The sequence below is a fragment of the Engraulis encrasicolus genome, chromosome 10 (genome assembly GCF_034702125.1).
Source record: "Engraulis encrasicolus isolate BLACKSEA-1 chromosome 10, IST_EnEncr_1.0, whole genome shotgun sequence".
NCBI lineage: Eukaryota > Metazoa > Chordata > Actinopteri > Clupeiformes > Engraulidae > Engraulis > Engraulis encrasicolus.
The window spans coordinates 27,930,685-27,958,412 of record NC_085866.1 but is presented as its reverse complement, the minus strand read 5'-3'; the positions used below and the strand labels follow the sequence as shown (position 1 = coordinate 27,958,412).

The 27,728-nt window shown below is 42.0% G+C and overlaps 1 pseudogene; it reads right to left on the bottom strand.

Moving 5' to 3' along the window:
- The window catches only part of LOC134457435 (guanylate-binding protein 1-like), a 74,905-nt pseudogene that overhangs the window by 3,849 nt on the left and 43,328 nt on the right, over nt 1-27,728 (bottom strand).

The following is a 27,728-nucleotide window of genomic DNA, read 5'->3' as shown; positions in this document are numbered from 1 at the left end:
AATAGCCACTTACTAGCCAGACTGGTGGTATGTTTGACTAGTAAGATTAACAGCCATATTGGCTGGTGATCAATAATGTTAATTTAGAGGCCTGAATTCCAGCACACTATATCGTAGCATTTTATTGGTGTTATGGTGTGAAACAAAACAAAAAAAGTTTAATAAATGATGGTAGTTCAAAGTACTGTGAAGAGCTAGATTTGCCAGATACACGGGATGTTAGGCTAAAATGCATTAAAATGCAGGAAATTGCATCTAAGAAAAGCTAATTTTTCTGGGGGAGGACCCCTACACCCCCTGCCTGAATGAAGTGTCTCATATCTTCCCTGTTGACATTTGGCAACCCTAGGTGTAGGGCAGACTATGCAAAACAAAGTAGCGTTTCAGATGGGCCCGCCGGCGGCCCCATTGCTTTGCCATGCCAAGTTGTTGCTCAAAAAAAAATTGAAAGGTTGGCAGGTATGTTGATGTTACTAGTTTTTGATGTTAACGTTCTATTGGTTTAAATAACATTTGTGTATTTAATTTGCCATTCTACTACTGATGTTCAAAGTTATTGAAATGGTGAAATTGTTCAATTATTTCAATTATTCAAACTTTTAATGCTCTCTTAATGCCATACTGAATTTCATCTACCTTTGTAACAGTTCACCTTGTGACTGTAGGTTAATTTATTACTTGTTAAGGACAACGCTGAGCACCAAAACTGGATATCAAAAGAAATGTGGTACATACAGGTGGTAGATATACACTGTAACAAATAGCTGTTTATTTACGGCAATTCTGCAACAGCATTCTACTGTTTTTCGAAAAAACAGACAACTACTGTGAAAATATTACTTTGAGTCACATATTGAGCATAAACAGTAAGTACTGCACAATAGCAGTATTCGCCGTTGTGGAAAAAACTAGAGATGCACCGGATCCTGATTTTTAGGATCCTGCCGGATACCAGATCCACTGAATAAGATCCTGCCGGATCCGGAACCGGATACCGGATCCTACAAAAGGGTTGAAACATATAGTCTACTCGCACACGTGGGCCCTTTTTATTACGTTGGCGCAAACTATTTTTTAGACTCATTGGCTTATTGCCACACTGCCTGCAATAGCCGCTTCCAAAGGGATTTCACTCCATGCAGTGATAGGGGTTGTGAAAGACTGAAAAGCCTAGGCTAGACATGCACCAGACCCTGATTTTTAGGTAACATGCCGGATACCAGATCCACTGCTTAAGATCCTGCCGGACCCGGACCCTGTGAAAAACTCTATTATCCTGACGGATCCGGAACCGGAACCGGATCCGGTGCATCTCTAGAAAATAACAAGTTATTTTAGGCAGCACCATTGAAACCCATTCATCCTCCACTTGTCCGTGATCACCATCAAACTTCAATACCACCTGAAGAACTGAAGTCATTCTGACTGGTTAAAGATTATCTGATACTATCAAGCATGATGAAACAATTTCTAAGGAAACTACAATACTTAAAAAGTGCTTGATGCAGCAAAGTGTGAGTAGCACATGCATTTTGATAGTGATGAAAGTGTGAATGGCTGAAACATGTTAAGAACTTGTAACACTCTTGCAACAAGCAGCCCCATCTAAACCAATCTGCTAATCAGTGCCTGGCCTCACCTGAGTAGGGCTGTTATGCCATTATTCAATTACGGGCGTCACCTGCCAAGGGCCTGATGACTCTGGTCACATGGTACTCTTGCACCTGTATATAAATCTGGACTATCAACACTTCAGTTGCTTGCCTGCCTGCTGGCTGGTCTGCATGGCACAGCATAGCACTTGTTTGCCTACAAGCTTGCCTACAAGCTTGCTTACATGCTTGCACACTTTCCTCTTTGTGAAAGCTTGCTGTATGTGGCATCATTTGTGGCATTGTTGCATATAGTGTGTCTGCTGTAAATTAGGCATTGCTTTGAGAGCTAGCTTGTAGTGCTGCTTGTTTGCTGTGCTACTTGGTGTAAAATATTTTTTTAAAGACTGACCAATGCTATATTCATCATTGGCTCATCAAGAGATACAGTAAAAAGCCCACCTTGCACACTATCATTGTAACATAGCACTGCGTACTCTGAAATTGTATTCATGCCCACACTTTCAAAGGACCACCGCAAACCATTTTATCAATACAGCATAGCGCCATAGTGTCATGCTCAAGGCACTCCAGTCATGGTCAACGATGGGAGGGTGGGGTGGTAACATGGCCAGGGTTAGGTACCACAGTTATGGAGAATGATGGGTGGGGTGGGAAGTTGCCATGGCCATATTCATGAATACAACTATGACCCAGTATTTGCCTGTCATCACACAGTACAATTCAACTTTTTAACTGAAATGTACTGTTCTTTTTCTGTAGAGTACTGTTATTTAACAGTTCAATTGCTGCTGAAAAAATGTTATATACTGTGATACATTAAACAGCAATGAGCTTTATTTGATTTTTGGTGTGAAATAACAGTAGAATTACAGGTAAATATAATTGCCAGTAACTGCCGTTATTTTGCAGGGAAATTTTCTTAGAGTGTAGTAGATGCACTTTTGCCATCTTCTGGCCGTTTTTGTATTGGATTTTCAAAAGTCAAATTTAATTTTCCATTCATGCAATCTCTGATCCCATGCCCCCACAAACCCCCTGGTATGGCTTGAAAATAAACACACAATCCCAAACACGTGCACACACACACATAAACATATATATATGTGTGTGTGTGTGTGTGTACTATATATATATATATATATAGTTTCTTGCCTGTGTCGACAAAGTTCAGGCTCAGGATTTTTTTTTTTGCTTTAATCCCTGCGTGAATGTCCTAGTGGGCAGGTGCGCTGCGTAATATGTGGTCTCACCGGGTTCAAGTCTCGCATGGCCACATGAACATGGACACACATGAAAACTTAATAACATATTTTGGCCTATTCTCTCCTTTGATGTCGCTTTGTGGCTGTATTCATTTGCTATCAAGCAATAGGCCTACCGTTAAATGTAGACCTTAACATTTTACAGCATATGCAATAAAATAACGTCTTCACAACCACCTGCAGACACCAACGCTTGAGTTTGCATTGCAATGAGTCAACAAATGATCTCTGCCTAACATTTTACCTAGGCTATGCTTTATTTAATGCTACAACAAATTCTTCTGAAAGATGAAATTAAAAAAAAACTATTTTTACGCATTGAAATAATGGCATTCGAGGCTCTCCCTATGAAGATTGAGTTATGATCTGTCAATACGCATGGTGGGGATTGAACGTGGGCCTCTCAACCAGAGTACGGTTACGTTACCACTCACCTACAGATGCTCGCATCATATCTGCAATAAAGACTTAATTTGACAACGCATGCCCGAGTCTACAACATTATCGCTTTTTCGACAATCATTGACATGGACTTCCCCTGTACAACGTGCACGAGCTCAACGCCAGCTTTGATGCGAGTGGCTGAAGTGAAACTAGCCAAGGCACAGCTGATCTTCAGTGGTGGAACGGCGTCAGACTTAAGCTGGGCTTACACTGTGCGACTTTTGCCCCGATTTTGCCCCAATTTGGCACTCGCACGACTTTTTGAGAGTCGGGCCGATTTCTTGCTCAATCGCAGGTCAATCGTGAGTCTCGCATTGTGCAGTGTACCTGGGGTAACGACAAGCGATTTCACCTCACGATCGTGCAATCGCAGGGTCGCAAGAAAATCAAAACGGTTTGAAATTCTGGTCGTGACTCGTGCGTAAATCGCACAGTTAAAGCAGCGCTACGTCCCGATTTGACACTTCACATGCACAAATTAATAGGGCCGTGCAATTCGCTGTTGAGTGCGACCTCATCTCCACCTCAGGTGCGCATGTTCCCTCCTCTGCAGATCGGGGAAACATGCCTGTCGCGTCGTACAGTGGAAGCATTTTGCTCGCATCCGACTGTCGGCTCGTGTAGTGTGAGGACGTGAGTCGTGAGCTGTGAACTTTTAAACAGTGAAACTCCATCGTGCAGTGTGAGCAGAAGCTTAAGACCCACGAGTGAAAATATCGCACTGTGTATGGCCGGCTTAAAGTTGAAACTCGGCTTTTGCGCATAAGCGCTGCTGAATTCAGCGCCAATGATGGAATGGTCCCCAGGTGCAGACAATGAGTGCGTCTTAATATGCAACCTTGCCTCCTCCACTTGCGCTTGTCTCCTCGTCCCGCCTCCTGGCCCCTCCTCCGTGGAGAAAACGATAAAGTTTCCCAGCTAGTCCGGGAGCCGTGGGGTTGAACCCAGATTTCTTTGATAAAGTTCTTTTTTTTGCTTTATCTGATAGATTTTAGGCAAGTCTTCAAGATTTCAGACGATGCCCGGTGATATCACTTGAGCATTTTCAGATTTTGAGCCTTTATTGTCCCATAAATGCAAATTATGACAAAAAACTAAAGACACCTAATATTACTGTGAATAATGTTACAAAATGTACCAAATTGCTTATATTACCTGAAAAGCATTCACATTGGACTGCCTTAACACTGCCCTTATTGAAACAAACCCAATATGGGGTAATAATTAACCCTTTCATAACAGCAATCCCACAAATAAGGCGAGACACTGTAGGTGAATAGGGTATTTTTTTTAACTTGCAGATATCAATATGAAACTTTATCAGATGATTACTCGTATGAATTGGAGAAAAAAATGTATTACAAGTTTTCTATATTTTATGTTTAAATATGCTAATTAGGCTATTATCTAATTAAATATGCACTAATTTGCATTATATTTTGATGCAATGAATCTGACCACCTGAAAATGCCAGCTTCAAAGTTCCTTTTTTATTTTGTTAATATCGTACATACAAGAATATTTACTCTGGTTAATTGTGGCCATCTCCTTTTGTTATCCAGGTACAGAGAAAATACTGCTAATAACCTTAAAAAACGCGATTTCGGCCTATTTTTATGCATTTAGTTATATAAATCAGGTCATGAATGACAAATCAACAAATGCCTCAGTAAAAACATTCACAACATTGCTTAGAATAAGACTGTAAAGTATGGAACGGATTATGCATTATGAGATCCTGCATAACATCACATCATGACAACATACATGTCAACATCGCCGGTAGGTAGCCTACCACAAATAGCCAACATAAAAGAAAAAAAAAAAGAACAACAGAGTGTGGGGGTAACTGGTGAGCAGTCGTTGGCTGTTCCAAAAGATGAGTAAAGAAATGACATACATCCAGTGTATCCAGACTGGTATTGAATGATCACTTAAATCCATAAAGCCATCAAATAAGATCTGTACATGCATTTAAATTTACACAGAAAGACCTATATACACTGCAACATACAGTACCGCACGCTCAGAGACAGTGAGAGAGAGAGAGAGAGAGAGAGGAGAGAGAGAGAGAGAGAGAGAGAGAGAGAGAGAGAGAGAGAGAGAGGTCTAAACATAGGAAAACAGCTATACATTATATATACGGTTGAGTCAAAAAATTAAGTCAATCCAGTGTATCCTGACTGGTATTACAGTTTTTGCCGACTGCTTGCACACAATTTGCAAAATTTGGCTCATAGAGTCAAAACAAGCCAATTACTCTCAACACTTGGAGATAAACCCATCACATATACAGTACATGTATGGCAACAGGAAGCTCTGCTATGAAAGCATAAACATTGCCATAAAAACCTTACAATCTTTTGTCAAAACCTCACTTTCATGTCAAAAGACACACAAAAGCACCAAATGAGAAAACAAATTAGATCAACTTTAAAACAGTTGTCTGCTTTATACAAAACACAGCAGTCTTTCTTTTTGGAGCACTCTATTCAGTCTCACAGAATGTACATTTTCACACAAGACCCCAAAAACATTACAAAACTGCACCTTACAGTACAGGACATTACAGTACAGGACAACCGAAGCAAAATATATCTCAAACAGTACATCACTCTAAATACAACAGTGTGTAGGTGAGCTTATGTACCTTTTTTCTGTATTGGTTATATTCACAAATTTTCAAACATCTAAATATGATATAAATATGGGGTTACGTCAACATGCTGTACTGACAATCATCAATGACAATCAAGTCAATATAGGCTATTTTCACAGACACACTATGCAGCTGACATCTACATGACATCATCAAAATTATATCATGTTCAGTCAGTTTGCTCAAGTGGTCTTGCTTGGTTGTGTTCTGAAAATGACACTATTTCTACAAACTATCATGTTCACATTACCTAACATGTGATGATGAAGACAAAGGCTACTCTTGGCGGCATGTATCATAGGTTTTACAGTACGTGAGTCAGTCAATGCCATACTCCATATTCTACACTTTAGTACCATTGTACTATTCGCCTTGTTTAGCATACAAGCAATCAAAGTAAAACAAATAAATGCAAAATAAAACAAATGCAATGTAATATAAAGCATGCAACTTTGTAACATGGCAGAATAGTGTTCAATTTTGAAAGCATGTGTTTTATTGTCTGTGTCTAAATCTTGTCATACATCAGTGTGTTTTGTTTTTTTAACAGATGTGTTTTCACAATGACACTCTGAGATTTTACTTTTCAACAGTGTCTTGTGTATGAAATTGTGTGTAGACAGCTGGAGTCTGTGTTTTGCGTAAAGTGCCTTGCTAAACTGGTATGAAAGTGTAATGCTTACTTTTGTTTAAAGTCAAGCAATAAGTGTTTAAGTTATGCACCAACAACTTAACGATACGCTACTTTGGTTTAAGCATCTGCCTATAGTGTTTAAGCAGTAGGCAAATACTGTAAATGATCACTTAAAAGTCCATGAAACCATCAAATAAGACATGTACATGCATTTAAATTCGCACAGAAAGACCTGTCTACACCTATACAACATACAGAGTCCTTAACACCTAAAACACCTATAGCCTACATTGTACTACACGCACACGCGCACACACACACGCACGCACACACACACACACACACACACACACACACACACACACACACACACACACACACACACACACACAGTAAAGCTCACACAACATTGGTTCGGCAGCATCCCAGCCAAAAACATGCACAGAAAATGGTGCAAGGCACACTGTTTACAGCACAGCTACATTTCTTAGAATTGCAGGGGCTTTTACTCTTGCAACCACATCTGATCATCTGTAAAATGTAGTTTGGTGCCACTTTGACCTTTTCTGGAACACTTATTGGTATCAGTGCTTTGTTGCATGGGTCTTTCTTCCATCCAAATGCTTCAGGAGATAGTTCAGGTAGAGTGTGAACCAATGTCCTCCACAATATTGCTTGAAAATGAGCCCTTTTCACATTCTCAAGAAATGCCTCTGTTGTTGGTGGAAGAGCAGCCAGGTTAGGTGAAGATAAATGACCTTTCCCATTCTTTTTTCCCCATACCACCAACCTTGTATGTGACATGCTGATACTGTCTGGAATGCCATAACATGCCGACACAAAGTTAGTGGCCTCACTGGAAAATTGTTGGAATGGTGCCAGCACATTACCAATTGATGTCAAGGGATATCCAGCTTTTAGGGTCTTGATAACAAAGCCTTTACCAATACCAAAATAGGATGCCACAGTGTCACACCCTGATATGGCATGGGCTGGTAAAAGGTCAATTACAATGTCATTTTGTGGATTTACATTTTTAATTTTATCTCTTTCCATGTTAATACGACCACCACTGAAATTATGTACTTTGTAGGCAAACAAATAATCAGCCAAAAATTATGTAATTATTACTTACAATTTTTATTTTGTGTTACAACAGCACAGGAAGAGTAAATAGCAATGTATGAAATGGTGAAATTCTGTGTTGAATTAGTAATCCTTTCTGGGTATGTCTAAGCTGACACCACCAATATTCGCCTAAATGTTACATATTTCTGCTTGACAAACAGCTAGTTATGTAATTGTGTAAAATTTATTTGGTACGAGGACACTTTCTCCACTTTGATGTGGCAGGCCTACCACCCAGAATGCTCTATGGTTAATCATAGTGCAGTTATGAAGCTGTCAAAAGCTTGTGGGCTATGGCTGCAGCGAAATCAACATGAAAGGGTTAATATCTGAAATTGGCACCTCACCCACTCTTATCTTGATGGGTAAGTGTAGGGCAACAAAAACTGCAAAACCAAACAGCCCACTATGAGGTATAAAGCCAGGTTTGTCAAAATGTTGGCCTTTGTGTCTTCGACTTGGTAAATCAGGCTTTTTGGGTGAATGCCCCGCCCCCAAACATGCATGACCCCACCCCCACCGGTGTCCATACCTCACCACCTGTTCTTATACACATCCCACCATGTAAACAAACTCAAAATAAGTATGGTATAGGGTATTTGGTCAGCATAACATGAATTGGAAGCCAAAGACTGTTGTAATCTATGGCTGCAGCACATCAAGCATAAAAGGCTCAATATCTGAAAATGCTCAAGGGATATCACCGGGCATCGTCTGGAATCTTAATAGGTACACCTTAGGCAACCACAAACTGCAAAGAAAAAAACTTTATCAGACGAAACTGGGTTCGGCTGATATTTGGCTTTTGGCTGCCGGACTAAGCTGTCAGCCTAGCCACAACAACTTTTGAGGGACTGTTTTTCATTCACCATCCCAATTGCAAATGAGAAAAAGACTTCACAGTTGAGCTTTTGCAAGATATTCAAATATAATGCTGTTGTCAGTGATGTCATCATGACATATTACTTCCTGGTATGAGGCCACAAGCACAAGTGGAGGAAGCAAGCATATTGGAACGCACCCCTTGACAGAAAGCAGGCATGGGTAACAGGAGGACAACAAGGAAACAAGAAAAGGGGCAGGTTCCAGATGGAAACAATCAGGAGACCTGAACAGGGCAAACAAGAGACAAGTGAACCTGGGGACCATTCCATCAACGGCGCTAACCCCAATCCGAGTTCAAGTCGGTGAGCTGCGCTATTTTAAGACACAGATCCATTCCATCACTCTTGCTAACCTGAAACTCAGCTGAGTTGCCACGGTAATTTATGCTTCAACTCAAACCTGGTAACTTCCAGGTTTGACACCAGGCTAAATGAATCAGTGTTACAAAAAAAAGAACCTGTGGGAAACAATGTCACAACCGGCACGTTCCGCTTCATTCCCGCCATCATTTTACAAGATAAAAGCGAACCAGTCTCACTATTTTATTAGTCTATGGTGTGATAATGCCTGTAAAACAGGGGTGTCAAACTCATTTTGGTCCGGGGGCCGCATACAACCCATGTGGACCTCAAGCGGCAGGCACGTGCACAGCATAGTTGCCCACGGTGCCCGAGCAACGGCCCTTTTGCCCACATTGGCTGATATTGCCCTTCCAAGGGAGGGGAAAATAATATGGCAATTATAATTTCATATTTCAATATCATTTGATTTCTTTATAATTCATAATTTTGATTGAAGTTTTGTACAATAAAGACTTAAGTCAGTCATACAAATTCATCAGACCCGTCGAGAATGGGCACGAGCGATGTGAGGTAGGTAGGCTACGCAACAACTCCGGTGGGGAGGGAGAAGGCACGCGACAGGCGCTTGAGCGCCTATGAGACACACGAAAGATTTTGAAGATGCCTGGGTGTCGGCTAGAGCCCTACACACAGTCTACATATTAGGGTACAAAATATGCTCACAATCAACCTCTCTAATACAATGTTGAGTTTAGAACTTTTAGTTATCATACATCTGACAGCCAGCCAGCGCCACGTTTAGGTAGCAAAAAAAACCCACAGCCAGCTGTAGATATGCCTCGGAAAAATAGGCTAAGATTTCATGTTTCAACTGATTTGCTTTGCAATTCGTATTTTTGATTGAAGCTTCCTAAATTAAGTTTTCAAATTCAGATTCACCTGCACCTCGAGAGATAGGCAAAGGGAGGGGCAGCATGCGCGTTGCGGGGGACACGCGCAGCTCTACATGGGAGGGAGGGGGGAACAAGCATGCATGCGACCAGGGCAGAGACGCAAAATATGTCGAAGATGTCGTGGGAGTAGAGCGACTGCCCTGACGGTCTGAGGTGAGCTGGAAACACAGCAGACTACACAGTATTAAACTACATGATCACAATTAATGTCTCTTAAAGCCGATCTCGAGTTTAGGACGTTTAGTGATCCTAAATAATCTGACAGCCAGGGTGTGCCACGTTCAGATATTGGGGAAAAACGACAGCCAGCTAGCTTGCAGTCAACGTTTTACATGGCTCAGGTTGTTTTGTGGAAGGCTAACCCAACTAAGAAACATGCAGATGACATCGTTTTATCAAGCAAGAGAGAACTTAAGGGGGTAGGCTAGCTAAAGGAAGCACATCTCTGCAGAGTTGGCTGCGAAAAAAATGAACAGGTGCAGGTGAGGCAGATAATCTTTTTCAGGATTGTAGAGGTTTGATCTTGGTGAGACCGCTAGGAAAGTGCTTTTTCTTACGCTGATATATACTCCGACCCAAAGATACTGTTTCCACTGTCAATGTCCATGTAATTGAAATAAATCCACTCCACGTGATAACTGACGTTTACTGTTCTTCTCAAGACATAGGCCTACAAAATGTGCATGAACTAACTAAAATGTCTGTAATGAAAATAAAAGGTTATAAAGTCTGCGAGAAGCTCGGAGCTTCAGAGCAACATATAAGAACTGGTGCTCCCACGCCACGGTTCTTTGCGATCTGAAATGAAAGCCGGCTCGTCCATTCTTAAAGCGACAGTACACATTTTTAATATAGGCTACAAAAGACCCAACAAATGACCTAAACCTGTGAATTCTTATTGTTTTAGCTGTCCTATATAATATTCATCATTTTAATCATGGAATATGCCTATTAATTAAATTTCAAATTCAAATTAAATGATCTTTTTAACCATTTTTAAACTATTTCTATTTATTATAACTTAAAGTCTACTTTGGCTGCTACAAGGATTATAAAGATGACAGTGGGTTAATTGATTAAGCATCCTCATATTTAGCCTATTAATTTACTCATCATTTCATGTCATTTATGATGAGGATGACTCAGAGCCACAGACCTCTGCACATAGGGCAGGTAGGCATAAGACTGATCATCTCTGTGACTGATACAGGTTTAAAAACTATCAAGGCTTTTTCTCATAATTTCATTTAATTTAGGGGCCGCCACATACCACACATGAGGAAATGTGGATCAGGAGACATTTAGGGCAGGTGGGCATAAGGCTGATCATCTCTGATATGATTAATAGGTAGGCCTACATGTTTAAAAACTAGCATGTTATATCATATGGTACGCATATTCAGGATACTATACAATAAAATAATATTAATAATTATGACAACAATATACTACTTCTACTACTACTACTACTAAAAATAATTATACCCATGGTGCAGTTTCCTAAAAATTCTGAAGGCCGCTCATTGTTGATGTTTTTTTTTTTTTTAGGGGGGGGGGGGTTGCCCTTTCTTCAGGTTAGAGCAACTGCCCTTTGAGATTCCTGTGCACGTCCCTGTCAAGCGGGCCGCATTAGTAACATCATCGCAAAAAAAAAAGGTAAAGCAGAGGATTAGTGTTCAGTACTATCACGTTTTAAGTGTGTTGAATATGTAGAAAGCAATGCAATACTGATAATCCTATGCAATATTTTCTTGACTTCATTCATTCATTGCCAACCGTCAACTAATTAAGTATGGGACAAAATTTTGTATTTCTTATATGTAATTTCCTGCATTTTCACGCATTCTAACATCCCGTTTCCAGTTTGTGCTTAATAGGAACCAATACAAATCCAATTATATTTATTATTTAATTACAACCAATACCAATACAATAAGAATAAGAAGTATTAACATTTTATCTCTATATATGAGGTCTATAATATATGAGCTTTATCAAATGCCTGTTACAGTACAAATTCACTATTTATAATAGAAGTGTGATGTGCACTTTACTACATATATACAGTGTAACAGAGGGACCATTGGGTTAATGTCATGCAGGTCTCGATTTTGCCCTGAGGGCCGTAATTGCGCATTTCAGTTATTTCATTAAAAAAAAAGAAAAAAAGTAAAAACGCGGGCCGTATGTTTGACACCCCTGCTGTAAAAAGTACAATTATTACCATTGTCTTTTATTTCGGGGCCTTTCTGATAATCAGCACATTTTATTATAAAACTGTTATAGTGTTGATAATACTAACATGATATTAAACAATTCCTTTCACGGAGACGAAGACGTGAATGGCAGTGGACAGGTGCGCTGCATAATATGTGGTCGCGCCGGGTTCAAGTCTTGCATGGCGACATGTTGTAGAAATGAAAACATCATAACATACTTTTGTCTATTCTCTTCTCTGATGTGACTTTGTGGCTGCCTTCATTTGCCATCAAGCAATAGGCCTACAGTTAAATATAGACCTTTACATAGGTAATAAAAAAGTGTCTTCACAACCACCTTGCAGACGCCGACGCCTGGAGTTTGCATTGCAATGATTCAACAAGCTCTTCCTAACATTTTACCTATGCTTTATTTTATCCTAAAACAAATTCTTCTGAAAGATAAAATTAAAACACATTAGATGAGGCAAGCATTTTATTTTTTACTTTAAACATGTACAGTCTGGTTATGTACTGTGTACATTACAGTAAAATATTGTAAATCATTGAGTCAGAAATTTGGGATGGGATTTTACAGTTAATTACTGTGAGCAGTGTAATATTTACTGTTTTTCAAGAAAAAAGTGACCATGACCACACAATTGACATGAAAAAGAACTTCAAATAGTAATATTGTATTGGCATAAATTATTTCATTAAATGAAATAGGAAACATTGGACTATAGAACAATTTCAAATAAAAAATAAGGCAAAATAGGGCCATTTATTATTTTATGGACAGTGGCCATTAGGGGACGCCGCCAATTTGTAGCCGATGAATTTTGGAAAATTAAGGCCCATACCTGACACCCTGCCAAAAATCAGAAACTTGTCACAAAGTGCTCGATTGTTATGACAATTAACGAATTCCCTCCAGCATGTAAGTTGATGAGACATTCGGTTTGTTTTCAACCATTAAGGGGCACATTTACAGCCAAGCACTCGGATGGCCGTTCATGCCTATAAGCAACAGGCCGGGCAGAACTCGAAGCAGGCGGTTGTCGTCAGGAACAGGCGGTTCCTCGAATGCTGATTGACCAACTGGCCTTGCGGCGTCCGGCTAGGGGGTTGGCCCAGCAACGACGTCCGGCTCGGGGGCTGCTGAAAGGTTGGCTGGGACTGGAGCTGTGGGCAGATTTGCTGAGCGTGTTCTGGTGGGTTGAGGTCCGCAGGTTCCTGTGCACAATCCTCTCCTTCCACTAAAGGGAGACTAACCACACAATAAAACAGCGAGGACGAAACTGAAGCTATTATACAACAGCCAAACATCAGCACAGTGACACTGCACATAACCTGAAATCTGTAATAACCTGTTGGATCTGAACACCTGTAACCAAGGCTACCTGAAGACACAAACATGGAGTTCCGTAAGTAGCCCTGCATTATACACTTAAATGTGTATGCATTTTTATTCTTAAAAATCGTAAATTGTATTTTAATAGCATTCAATGTACTATTTGGAAAACTAGTCATGCTAGAATAATTATCCATCCATTGCTTGTTGTGCACATAAAAGACAGAATCTTATTTTATTCCAGTCTTTCAAAAACATACATTTGTGTCACATCTCTCATTGCCTTTATGGTCTGTCGGTTCAATTCCACACAACAGGATGTTGACAGGATGAGCGACTATGGGAGTCTTTTGTGATTCTTTTGTTTGCAGAGTTTTTAATTGCATTAGTTTTGATGGTGCCACTGTGGTGTTTGCTGTGGCATTATGTGAACTCTGTGTGGGGAAAGTCAGCCAATTTGCAAATGTTACAAAATGGGGAGTACACTCATCATAATTATCTTCTTTTGGCATACTGTGCACATTTCAGAAACTGGTTGTTACACAAATATGGATTTTTTTTAATGTGGATATTTTTCTATGTAAACGTGTAAGTGTGACATAGATAAAAAATAAAAACTCTACTGTGACAAGCCTAAATGGGATATTTTTTAAGAGTTTTGAAAACCAATGCATTCTAAGAGCTTCTATGAAAAAAGTGCTAATTATGCTACATTGGCTAGCCTAATCAGTCCATGCTTCAGCCACGGCTATATTAATTAAACAGCCGACAACACAACATCTCTTTGGCATGTAGACCGTGAACAATGCTAGTCCACAGGTCCTTGTCTTTCGTTTATTGTTTCCCAACACCAGCAATTAACTTGCACTGGCCTTTCTCCCAACCTTTCCCCCCAAAAAGGGGCGTAACACACATGGCACATGTCACGCCGTTCATGCGGATGGCCAGCACTATTAGCAAACAATTAGGACTCCTATGCCTGGGAGCGGCTCTGCTTTGGCTATTCAGTGGTAAAGCCCTGAACAAGTGAGATGGAAGGGAGAGGTAGGTGGGGAAAAAGAGTTCCGACAATGTTGACGTGACTGCTTGTGTAATCACTGAGTGATGAATGATCACTCGCAGATTCAAGTAAGCTCTCTGTGTGAAATGCCTCGTTATGTGTAGGGCTTCTGATAAACATTTTGCAAGCATCAGGAAAGAAAAACATCCAACAACTCACCATGTTGGATATGCAGAGACATTCACTCTGTCTACTAGCAGTCCAAAACCAAGTGTCCAAACCTTGTATGCCTCGGAAGCATTGCATTATTTAAATTCGGCAATCGCTGTAAAGTTTTAAAGTGTCAAGCTATTAGTGGCATAACCGTTAAAGTGAATAAGCTCCCAAATAACTCCAATGATATAGGCTAAATAACACAACATAGACCATTGACATCCTCATGCCTGAGTGCAAAAGACACAAGGGGGTTTGGGGCAATAAAAGCGTTTAGTGATGGGACAATGCGACTAGACTGTAAGGAGAGAGCTATTGGGGTAGCCCAGTTTGTGTTTTCCCCCTTGGTGTGTAGGTGTGTGTATGCGTCTTTGTGATTGTCTTTGCCCTTGTCTTGGTGTTAACATGTTGTTTCTTTGCCATACTGTTTTTGTTTTTGCCTTTGTTATCATTCTTGTATACGTGGGTTCTGAGTGTTTACCAACACAATGTTATGAGGAGGGGCAAGACACTGGCAGCCAACCATGTGAGCAAATTTTTTGACCGACAGCGGTTTCCAACAATCAGAGGTTGAGTTGTGCGCAGTTCGTTTCGCGCAGGCAGGTTATAAACAAATTTTAGAACCCATGTATTGGTGTGTGTGTTGCATGTTGTATGTTGTGTGGGCCCGTGTTCATTGCGTTGCTGTTCATGTGTTACTCCCATCTACTTTGTTGTTGTTTAATAAAAGAAAAAAATGATCACCAAAAAAGCTTAGTTTAGGATGATATAGTAGCAAAAAGTTAGCCTGGTCCTGACCATCCCATAATACTACCATTTCATTTCATAGTGGAGCCAATCCTTTGGCGGAAGTACGAGGATGGCTCGCGAGGCTAGGAAAAAGTCACCACAACCATAAAATGTAGGGTCATCTTGACGGGAATGATGATTATACAAGTTAAGGCAAAAAAAAAAAACAATAAAGAGAAATCAATCATTTAATGGAGGTCATGTGGAGAATGAGAAACCAAAAAAAATTTAAAAACTAAACATAAACATTAAAGCTTAAGCCAGGGTGGAGGGCCAACCGCTTGTTGCTATGGATACCAGAGCACCAGTGTCTTGATGTGTGCACTCCACTCTGACCTCACTGTGGACACACACACACACACACACACACACACACACACACACACACACACACACACACACACACACACACACACACACACACACACACACACATAGTCAACCATGGCAAATCATGGCTTTCATGTTCTTTTTAGCATGATTTATAGTTATTTATTAATTTATTTGGCTAACGCTTTTTTTATCCAAAGCACACATTGGTGGCACTCCTTGAAGCAATGTAGGGTTAGGTGCCTTGCTCAAGGGCACTTTAGCCATGGATGGAGGTTTAGGGAGAGCTAAGGGTGGGACTCGAACCTTCAACTCTGTGATATTCAGTCCAACTTCTTAACCATTACATCACAGTTGCTCACAGGTTGTTATTCATTCAATTTTTTTGTGGGTTACCCCGCTGAAACAATGTCAGTTTTCTTACAACATGTGGAATTAAAGTCATGTTCGCAACTACTAATGTAAACCACTAGATGGCAGAGTAGGACCTCTCTGTACTCTCTCCCGTGGGCTGATGGTTTTAGTTGATGTTTTTTTTTGTGTGCATCACTTCCCTTCAGTGGTGCATCTGCATCTGCATTTGTTTAAAATATTACTAATATATGCTGTCCCTTAAATAAATAAACTTCAAATATCAGTGATGGCATTACTCCTGACATCTAGCTCATTATGCCTGCAATGGATGTTATATTTCCTTGTCCCTGGCCCAGGGACAGAGGGGGACCAGAATTGGATTCTCATTCATTCTTGTTCTCACACACTAATATCACATACCTTTACCTTTGATTATGGCGTATATGTGGCATTACATAGTTTCAATACATTTCTACAATGTCTGGATTTATTTCCTTCCATTGTTGCATTGATTAGGTTTTCATCTTGTATTGATGACTACGTCTGAACACTGTGTCTGAACCAGGGCAGGAATTCCGCGAGGGCCATGAGGGCCCTCCCTCTTTGACCATGTGCCCTTGAAAAAATATCTGCCACAAGGCTACAGTGGCCCTGATGCCCTCTCTGATGCCCTCTCAAGTGGCCTTGCCCGAAATTCCAGGCCTGGACTGAACGCATCCCAAATATTCTCTCTGAGGTTGTGGTCTGCACTCTGTGGTGACCAATCCAAGTGTATGAAGTATGTCTCATGCTCTCTAAACTAAGCTTTTAAAATGTGGGTCCGATGACTATACAGTACAGTCCGAATACAGTATGCACATGCCATCAGGAAAGAAAAACTACCATCATCGACGGGAAACCTAGAAAACATCAGTAGATATCAATAGATCATGCATCACTAGATAGGAATAAACCCAGACCTTACAGAGGTAGACATCAATCCAGACCTTACAGAGATTCATGTAAACAACACAACACCATCTGCGTGCCATCATTAAGTTAGGTAGATAGATAGCACATTTCAACTGGCTTTCTACAGTATAGCGTACAGTATTGCTCACAGTCTACCTACAAATAATGGCTGCCAGGATCGCCATGACTACGGGGGTGGTGCCACCTCTAATCTGTTTTTTCTACCTCTGACCACTCTCTTATTTGACAGTTATTTGGGTGGATTCCAATACGTGTACTCCCGTCCTCCCATGCTCACTTGCCTGCTTGTGACCTTGTGATGATGTCACTGACAACAGAAAATACAATTCAGTACAAAAGCACAATTCTAATGTTATTTTCTTACTTGCAATCAGGATGGTGAAGGAAGAACAGTACTCCAAAAGTTGTTGTGGCTAGGGCTCACATCGGGGGAAACCCAAATAGTTTATTGTTTTCTCCACGGAGGCGGGGTGTCAGTAAAATGCGAGCCCACAAGCACAAGTGGAGGACATGAGTCTGCATATTGGAATGCACTCTTTGACTCAACAGTGAGGGACACTTGATGCCGCATAAGCTCAGCACATATGACTGAATAGACGGCCAGGACTAGTATAGACCAGGATTTAATTTGCACAATGTAGTCCAATCCATCTGACCTTTCCTGGTTGATCCCTGATGACTTCAAATGAAAAGAAAATGAAAATAAATAAATAAATGGCACAACTCACATCAGTCTTCTGCTCAGTGTGACTTTCACGCAGACTTAATCCTGTAATTCTCCACCCCTGCTCTCTGTGGCAGACTGGCACCTACTCAGTACGCAGCCTCTATATGTGTTTATTTGTGAAGAGAGAGTGAGCCGGGCTATGGAGGAATATTTTACAGACTTGCCGTTATTTGCATGTGTGAGAAAAAATGTAGGCCTATAAAATGATTGTATGCATAAACTTTTAGTGATGTGGTATATTGTCTAGGGGGGCCCTCATATGGGAAACACAGCCCAGAGCAGTGTTGGATTTACACTGCAAATATTTAGACACAAAAAAGACTAGACCTGCAGTCTCAGTCTCTTTGTGCCAACAGGTCTCTATTTGTAGTTGCAGGCTGTATGCAGGTCCGGCCGGCTGAAAACTTTGACCAAGCCTGGGACCAAATCATTTGAAAAGCCTGGGACCAAATCATTTGAAAAGACTCCTATCTCAATGTGTATATGCAATGGGGCCAAGACAACTGACCTGTTCGTCCCCTGTGTCAGTGGCCCTGGTTGTATGAGGGAGAAAGATGTTTTTTGGGCTCAGACGTCAGGTGGGGTAACGGCATTTAATGCCAATAAATTACTTCATTATTAGTAATTAGTGGTTGATATGCTGAAATGAATATGCTACTTATATAGTCCACTAACAACAGGCAAAAAATCCATACAACTGTGGCACTGGCTGTTGTTGTGCTGTCCTGACATGTACTACTGCTGAAACATCACTGACCTATGAACCAAAGACTGCAGATTCTAATATGCGGTCATTGGTCTGAACCACGGCAGAGCACGGGCGGGACTGACTTGAAATCTCCACTGTCCCTTGCTCTGTTTCAGGAGGACAACTCAACTAATCCCATAGTCACACTTTGACAACAAGAGCTTTTCTGTCAACCGGAATCTACACGCCAGAGTGTGTGCATGCACACGCTTAGCTGCTTAGGGTTGTCCATGCCAATTCAAACATGGATAAGGGTGCAAGGAGGGGTCACATGAGCCGTGTCAGGATTAAAATGTCAAAGCATGCTGTTGGGTGATGTGGCAAAATGAATCAGAAGCAGAGTCCAGTTATTGGCCAAGAACAACAGTGTGTGCAAGAAGTGTAATACTCTACATAAACAGCACTAAGTGGGAAACAGAATGTCTTTCTGTGTTCACAAATGCTTAACAATCAAAAGCGTGTGACAATATTGCCCCGACACATTATAGGCTATAGCCTCCATAGCCTAGTAAGGCAGCCGGAGGTTCCACATGCCACCTGTCCCCTTGGCATTAGAGTTTTAAATGATCTGGAAAATGTCCAAAAATGCTTCCCCATTGATCAAACATTCATTCAGAAAGAGACTGGTTGATTTTGGACATTACTTTGATGGTTTCTTTGGCTTTTGGCCATATCTGAATGTATCAGAATTTTAACCTCCCGTTATGTATGCTATTCCTGAGAAGTAAAGGTACAGTATTTCATATCTTTGACACTAACTGACCATAATTGGTGATTGACTGTTTACATCAGATATTTTAAATATTTTACCATCTGCTGTTAATTCATTTTGAATTCATTTTGTGTTATAGTGAAATGTCTGCTGAAGACACCATGGCAAGTAAATGAAGATCAACAGCTTAGTGAATGGAACCGTCCATGCTGTGTCATGCTGGTGGTGGCCTTCTAGTCCCAATGGCCAATAAAATCAGGAAGCCTGATGATGCTGTTGTCCAGGCAAGGCATGCTCATCAGCAGGGCCGGATTAAGATGGCCCGGGGCCCTTAGGCTACAGGTTGCTGTGGGGACCCCCAGGAAGACAAATTTCGCTACAAAATTACAGTGTCATAATTTTCGATCTTGGAATTAAGGATAACATGTCCGTCAACCACGGAGAGGAGTATAGACAGGATTTAAAACTGTACCAAACACAACAGATGAATTAGAATATGAATTTTCAATATAGCATCTTGCTAGAATTCTGCATTTTTTAAATTTTGGCCAATAAGGGGACCCCCTGGCAGGTGGGCCCCCCCTAGGCTGCAGCCATGTAGCCTCTGCATTAATCTGGCCCTGCAAGGAAGGCAGGCTCATCACAGAAGCTCATTTGGCGGTGTGATCGATATGACCCAGTGCAATGATGTCGGTCGTTAGAAGAGTAGCCTGTGTCTCATAATGCAAACAGACCGGCCATTAGATCGATTGGCCCACACAATTTACATTAAATTACACTTAGCCAACGCTTTTATCTAACGTAATTTACTGTCATTTATTTAGGTATGTGGATAGTGCTTGCGTACAATCCCTTGAGCAATGAAGGGTTGGATGTCTTGCTTTAAAGGTCCAACAGTTATGGGTAAAGGTGAGTTGAGAAGAAAGGGTGGGAATCAAACCCGCAACCCTCAAGTCTTAAGATTAACTTCCTTAGCATGAGACTACAGCTGCCCCCAACCTGTATAACACTCTACCTGAAGTGATTTCCATTCGCTCCACCGTTGCTATACCATATATGTATATTTGACTTACCACATTCAATCATTCAGGAAAAGAACTGTAGATACTGCATTTGTCTCTTTTATGTTTCAGTGATTTATCTGATTTAAATACGCTCAAACTTTGTTATGTGTAATACGACATTCCATCATGTCAGGAAAGAACAGTACTATAGAGCTTGTCAGAATCCCATAGGGTCTGCACTTCAATGATTGGATGAGTTACAGTACGTGTGCTCAACCTGAAGGCCACTATGCAGGGCCACTGACAACTTTGGCCGAGCCTCGGTCAGTCATCTGGAAGGCCCCCCACCCAATTTATACAATGTAATGAGATCCCGATTCCGGGGCCCTCTCTCTCCTTGGGCCAGGGACAACTGACCCCTTTGTCCCTCCCCCCTGTCGGCTTCCCTGATTTGATGATTTACATGCACTCAATCTTAGTATTGTATTATGATGAGTGAAAGTCCTTCATTCAAGAAGGGAGCTTGTCTGTTTGTGCTCGAGTGATTTGGGTGATTTACATTCGCTCAACCTTTGCTATGTATATATGTTTCATCTTTCAGAAGGGAGGGGCACTGTAGAATTTCCCGGAATCCCACAGGCTCAGCATTTTTTCTCATTGTGTTGGATGATTTACATTCGTTCAACCTTAGAATTGTAAATATGATTCATGGCGTTCCATCATTCAGGAAGGGTACTCCTGCAGATCATACCCAGCATCCCACAGGGCCCAAACTCGTCTCTTTGTGTTTGACTGATTAGGATGATTTACATGTGCTCAGCAGTCATTGTATGTGTGTAGGACCTATGAAGCGCATGCTCCTTCATTCAGAAACCTTCCCAGAACTCCACAGGGCCTTCAATCATCTTCATACACCTGTTATTCTCGTTGCATTTACCGTTATGCTCACAGATGCCCTTTCCTGTTCTCTTCCCGTTCCTTGCCGTCCTCCCTTTCCTCCCCCTCAGGGAAGCCGACAGCAGGGACAAAGAGATCTGTTGTCCCAGTCCCCTTGATTTGAGAAATGTGTCCCCATTACATGTATGTATTTGGTTGGGGGGGCTTTCAGAGTACTTTTTTCCCAGGCCCAGTCAAATCTGTCACCGGCACTTCCTGACACCCCCCCCCCCTAATTTCATTTCCCAACATGCACGTCCATCACATGGACATTTCATTAATGTGCCATGCTGCCATGCTGCCATGCTGCCATGTGGTGTGGTTGTGGTGCTGTGTGATGTGGTCCTCCATGGAACACAGAGCCTGCTGGAGACAAGCAACTGGTGCTAGGCTACCGTGCATGGCTGGACTGGCCATAAGGCACACAGGACATTTACTTGGTGGACTGTTGATGATTTTGGCCTATTCCTCCCCTCATAGTAGCGGTGTCAGTCTTCATGCCACCACAGCTGACCTGTCCCAGTCAGATTTAAATATTCATTTTGGCTGTTGTGGTCAAAATAGCTCGTTTTATATGACTACAAATTTTGTCACAGGCTTCATTCTCTCTCTCAAAGCCTTGTGAACCGGCTGATTGGCTGAAATTGCCTGGCTTGATTTTTTTGTCCCAATCCAACCCTACTACCGCGTGATGTATGCCATTCTTGATGCTTTTTCTTTGTTTTCACCTGGTAAACAAATCATATGCAGTGGCCTAGCGTTGCGTGGCATACCCGCGGTTGCCATGTTTTTTTGTTTGTTTGTTTTTTAAAAATGACAATTACTACTGAGGGATGAGAGGGGATGACAGAGCGGTTTTCATTCCCAGTCCCATTGTGATTTAAATTTATTTACAGCGTGTGTCACACAACTCCCTCCCCAGTGACCTTAAAGGCCAAATTGACATTTACCATTGTGGCATTTGGGAGCGGAGTGTGTGTGTGTGTGTGCGCGTGTGTGTGTGTGTGTGTGTGTGTGTGTGTGTGTGTGTGTGTGTGTGTGTGTGTGTGTGTGTGTGTGTGTGTGTGTGTGTGTGTGTGTGTGTGTACTGTATGTCTGTGTCTCTGCGTGTGAGTGATTGTGCAATGTGAACAGCAAGAAAAACACATTATTATTTGACGTCAATAGTTTGCACTGTCTTTTGCTCTATATGTAGATTTCTCTGAACAGTAATAAATACACTGAGTTGCTTTCTCGTCACTGATGACTCCCATGTTAACATGCTGTATACGCAGTAATTTGTCATCGGCACTTTGAATCTCATCAAGAAGACAGGCGCTTCTCTTAACCTATGCCACTGTCCCAGCCCAACCCCTTTTAGACTGACAATTTGCCACACTCCTCCTCACTGTCGCCAATTCCTTCTCTCTCTCTCTCTCTCTCTCTCTCTCTCTCTCTCTCTCTCTCTCACTCTCTCTCAGTGCTCATTTGCCTTTCTATCTCCTTCCCTGACTCTCTCATCTGATCTCTATCTCTCTGCCTGTCTGTCTCTACAGATATGTTCCTAATTTCTCTTCATTTTTTTAGCTCTTTCACTCTCACTCTCTCATGTACCCTCCATATCTCTCTCTCGCTCTCTCTTTCTCGCTCATGTACCCTCCATCTCTCTCTCTCTCTCTCTCTCTCTCTCTCTCTCTCTCTCTCTCTCTCTCTCTCTCTCTCTCATATGTATATATCTCTCTCCCTCTCTCACGTACAATGTGCCCTCCATCTCTCTCTCTCTCTCTCTCTCTCTCTCTCTCTCTCTCTCTCTCTCTCTCTCTCATCCCTCCCCCTCTTTCCCCTTTCCCTTCTTTTTTCTTGTATGCCTGTGCTCCATTTCCTGACACCATTACCATTTGATCAGCTCTGAAATCTCTGGCCAGCACCACCACAACCACCACAACCACCACAACCACCACAGCAGAACAGATTTTTTTTAAACCCTCATTGCTCTTCGTCCATCAGCGCACCACCAAATCCCTGCATGGTCTCTCCTCTCTCCCTCCTCTATCACCGTCTGTGGAGATTAGTCTGTGGGCCTCGCTGTTCCAACCAAAGCAATTACCGACCTGTCCACAGTCAGTCCACCCACCCCGGCCGCCGGGCTAATGCTATAGCACTTTGCATGGACTCAGAAATGTGCTCTTGCTGATTGTGTGCTTTTACAAGGTCCAAAAAAAGACACACAGGTCAGCTAACGACAAACTGACTTTGACACATCGAAAAATAAAACTGGTTGAAAAGTAATACAAACAAGTTTGTAGTCATGATGGAAATGTGTGTGTTGATTGGATTTGATGTGGACAATAGACACGCTAGCTCCTGTAACACTAAGCTGACACATTGGATATAGCATCCACACCCAAAGATATAAAATTGTGAAATTTAAATAAATAAAAGGAAAACAATAAAAACTAAAGTAAACAATAGTTAAAACATGTAAAACATGAAATGGGTTGGCGGCATCGCCTCACCATAAAACAATATGCTCAAAATTACACACGCACATACACGGAGTGAGTCATATGAGAGTGGTGTTGTGTTATGAGTTTAAATGAAGCAGGCGGCATGCTGGTGTGTGGTGATAGCGTGCCACGTGGAGTGAGAAACAGAGAGAGAGATTGTCTGTGTGTGTGTGTGTGTGTGGTGACAGTGCATGTGTCTCATGGTGTGTGATGTGTGACAGTGAGCAAGAGGGATTTGTTTATCAAGCACAGGCATACGTGTGTGTGTGTGTGTGCGTGTGCGTGTGCATGTGCGTGTATGCGCGAGTGTGTGTGTGCGTGTGCGTGTGTGTGTGCGTGCATGTGCGAGTGTGTGTTTGTGTGTGTGAGTGTGAGTGTGAGTGTGAGTGTTTATTTATGTAGCCCAGGGCTAGGCTCTGCAAGAGGCTTCCTTCAGACTTGTGAATTAGCATGCTTATGGCTAGCTAGCCCGCTGAGTGCACCTCAACCAACAGACAGATAAGAGAAGAGGAATGCCTTAACGGCACACTCACAGGCACCCACACACACACACAAACGCAAGTGCACATACAGACACAAAGGCACACACAGACACACGCGCACACACATACACACACACAGACCCACACACACACACAAGCGCACTGATTAGTTTGCGTAAACACACACATGCACACACACCATCACATTCTCATTAAGCCTGATTGATTTCATCCTCTGACACCATACCTCACTGTGTGTGTGTGTGTGTGTGTGTGTGTGTGTGTGTGTGTGTGTGTGTGTGTGTGTGTGTGTGTGTGTGTGTGTGTGTGTGTGTGTGTGTGTGTGTGTGTGTGTGTGTGTGTGTGTGTGTGTGTGTGTGTGTGCGTGTGTCTCTGCATGCATGCATGTGCGTGCGTACATGCCATTGTGCTTGCATGTGTCTTTGTGCTGTGAAGAAAATGTGGCGGCGTGGCGGCGTGTTTGTGATGCAGACCAAAAGAGAGAGCTGGGTGGGTGAATGAAACAGAGCTGGTTGAGGAAATCAATGAAATGTAATGATTAGCCGAATAACGAGATGAGAAGGAAAAGACACACGCACACACATGCAGACGCATGCGAGCGCGCACACACACATGCACACACACATATACAGATGGACACACACACACACAAACACACATGCACACACTATCATACACACACATGCACTCATGCACATGCAAACACAGTCAGTCACACACACGCGCACGTGCGTACACACACACAGTCACACACACACGCACGTGCGCGAACACACATACAGTCAAACGCATGGGCGCGACCAGAAATGTTGGGCCCAATGAAAGATTCAAAATATTGAGGGTCCCTGTCAGTGCTGTCAGTGCTTGGGCCCTTGCTGTCAGTGATTGGGCCCTTAGAATCTGTAACACTTTACCCCCCTTGTGGCACCCATGGTCGCACACACACACACACACACGCACGCACATACACACACACACATACACACACACACACACACACACGCGCACGCATGGCACACATGGCACACATGGCACCCAATCTTCTGAGATGCTTAAAACCAACCACAGTTTTTATATTTTTATTCATTAGGGGCCAATGGAAGAGGATTAATAAGCACATTTTGTGTTACTTTGGATCAAATCAATCCACTGGCTTCGTCTTATAATTCTGTCTAGATATTCTTCAGTTCAGTTGTTTGTGTCTGTAGGGAAATCCATACATTGATGGTCTACACATTGTGTGAAATTTCTGTCCAAAATGTGCACGGGTAAACCTTAATACCACCTTTTCTCTATCTGACTCGAAGACCTACTGTACCATATAACAATGGTCTTTGTTTCCCCATTTCGTATACTCATCATCATCATCATCATTATCACCAACAACCCGTTTTGGAGGATAAACAGCTTGTATGTATTCATGCCGTGTCCCGATATTTAGTCAGTCAGGTTGTTGTGACAGTCTGGCACACCGACGAGAATCATAATCATCATCATCATCATAAGCATACTGACTGGCCGACTGACTGACTGTGGCTGCACACACGCTGATGAAAAACCCTCTTCTCTCTCAGGTGAGGCAAGGTCACGATGGTACACCACGAGTCATGTCAAAGAGGACCTGTAGATCCGGGCCCTATAATGGAGGTGGGCACATGGGTCAGTTGTCCGGGGCCCAGAGAGGGGGGGGGTTGTGTTGTTGCAGAAGTGGGTCCTCTGTACTTTGTGCAATATGTATTGAAAGGGGGAGCTTGAAAATCAATTCATCCTGTGAACACTGCCAGTGGACCTGTATACAACACACCCACAAATAACGCAGAGCACCTGTGTGCAGCTGCAGGAACACACACATGACTAATCCATCCACCCGTGAAACACGATCCACACTGCAGAGAGATGTATGCCATTGACCCCAATATGCAGCCGCAACAGGAGTGTGATCATCAATGTGGCACGGAGAGAGGTGAACTAATGACTGAACAAAACAAATGCGCCTGTTAATGATCTCATGCTATGTGCCTGTACACACAGTCCTACGTGGAATGAATACATAACTAAACAAACAAGTGAAAAAGTCGATACAGAAATGCAAAAGGAGAATGTGTAAATCAGGGATGATCAACTGAAGGCCTCACTCAGTGCGGCGCGTATATAAAACATATCCTAAAATAAGTGATAAGATATTTTTTAAAACACTAGTGAATCAATACGTTGTAATTATTCCTATTCCTTCCGAACAATAAGGGCAGTCAGTGACCATCCAACTGGACACGACACTGCGAGTTGCTGTCAGATCATGTGGCCCTCCGATAGTGGCGATGGAAAAATGTTAAAATGTGGACCTCCTTTTCATGAAAGTTGGCCATCCCTGCTGTAAATGAATACATAAATAAATAGAAATTATGTAAAGCCTTAGGGGGTCTGTGGCGAGCTTCTCTGTTTACTTTTGTCGGCCTGTAATATTATCTTAAACAAATTAAATACCAACAGATGTGATTGTGCAGCTAGAGGCATCTTGTGAAAAGAGGGATTTATCATTTACAGTAAATTAGTGAGCTAAATGTATCTTCACATGATGAGATGGGTATAAGCATTCTTATGTTTACAATTAGCGCCCACAATATTGTATCTGTGTCTGCACAGGTAGATTGTGAAATAGCAGAACTTAATCTAGGATTGTGTGAGCGGTTCTCAACCATTTTTGAACAAACGCCCCCTTGGCCTCATTAAGCCTCCCAATGGTCCCTTAGAATTGAAAAATAAAATAGACTAATGCTCCCCAATGGGAACTAAGCCCTGACCCCACTCAGCTGTATCCTTCTCAATGCCCCCTGGAGCACCCCAACGTACCCTGGGGGGCTGTTACGCCCCCATTGAGAAACAAAAGTATAAATGGTCCCACATTTGCTTATAATAAGTACACCAATGCATTTTATAATGAAGAAATTGCACAGTCTGTGATGTAACAAAAAAAAAATCATCATAGAGAATTCTGGAGGAATTTACTATCGTCGTCTTATGTAACGTTTCTGCATAGAGCACGTCCTCTAAATGATAGACGATTCGTAAAATTACGAAATTATTTAAAATAACAAAAAAACAAAGACGCACACTACGAAAACAAAATATGTTATTTTTCTGCCTGCATCCAAAATGTTCAACCTGTTCTGTGGCAGAGTGTGCTTTTGTTATGCAAAGGTGGAGGCCACACATTAGAAACAGTGTTGAAAAGGGGAACAGGAGCTTTTTACACGTTGCTTTGTTCTCCTCCGTGTGCCATAGTACATTATTTCAAAGCAGCGTCTCTTTCCTTCCCTCCACACTGAAGCCTTGATGCATGTACACACGCGCACATGCACACACACACACAGATACACACATACTCTCTCTCTCTCTCTCTCTCTCTCTCTCTCTCTCTCTCTCTCTCTCTCTCTCTCTCTCTCTCTCTCTCTCTTTCACACACACACACAACCCCGTAAAGAAGCCTTAGAACATCTGTGAACAAAACTACCGACACAT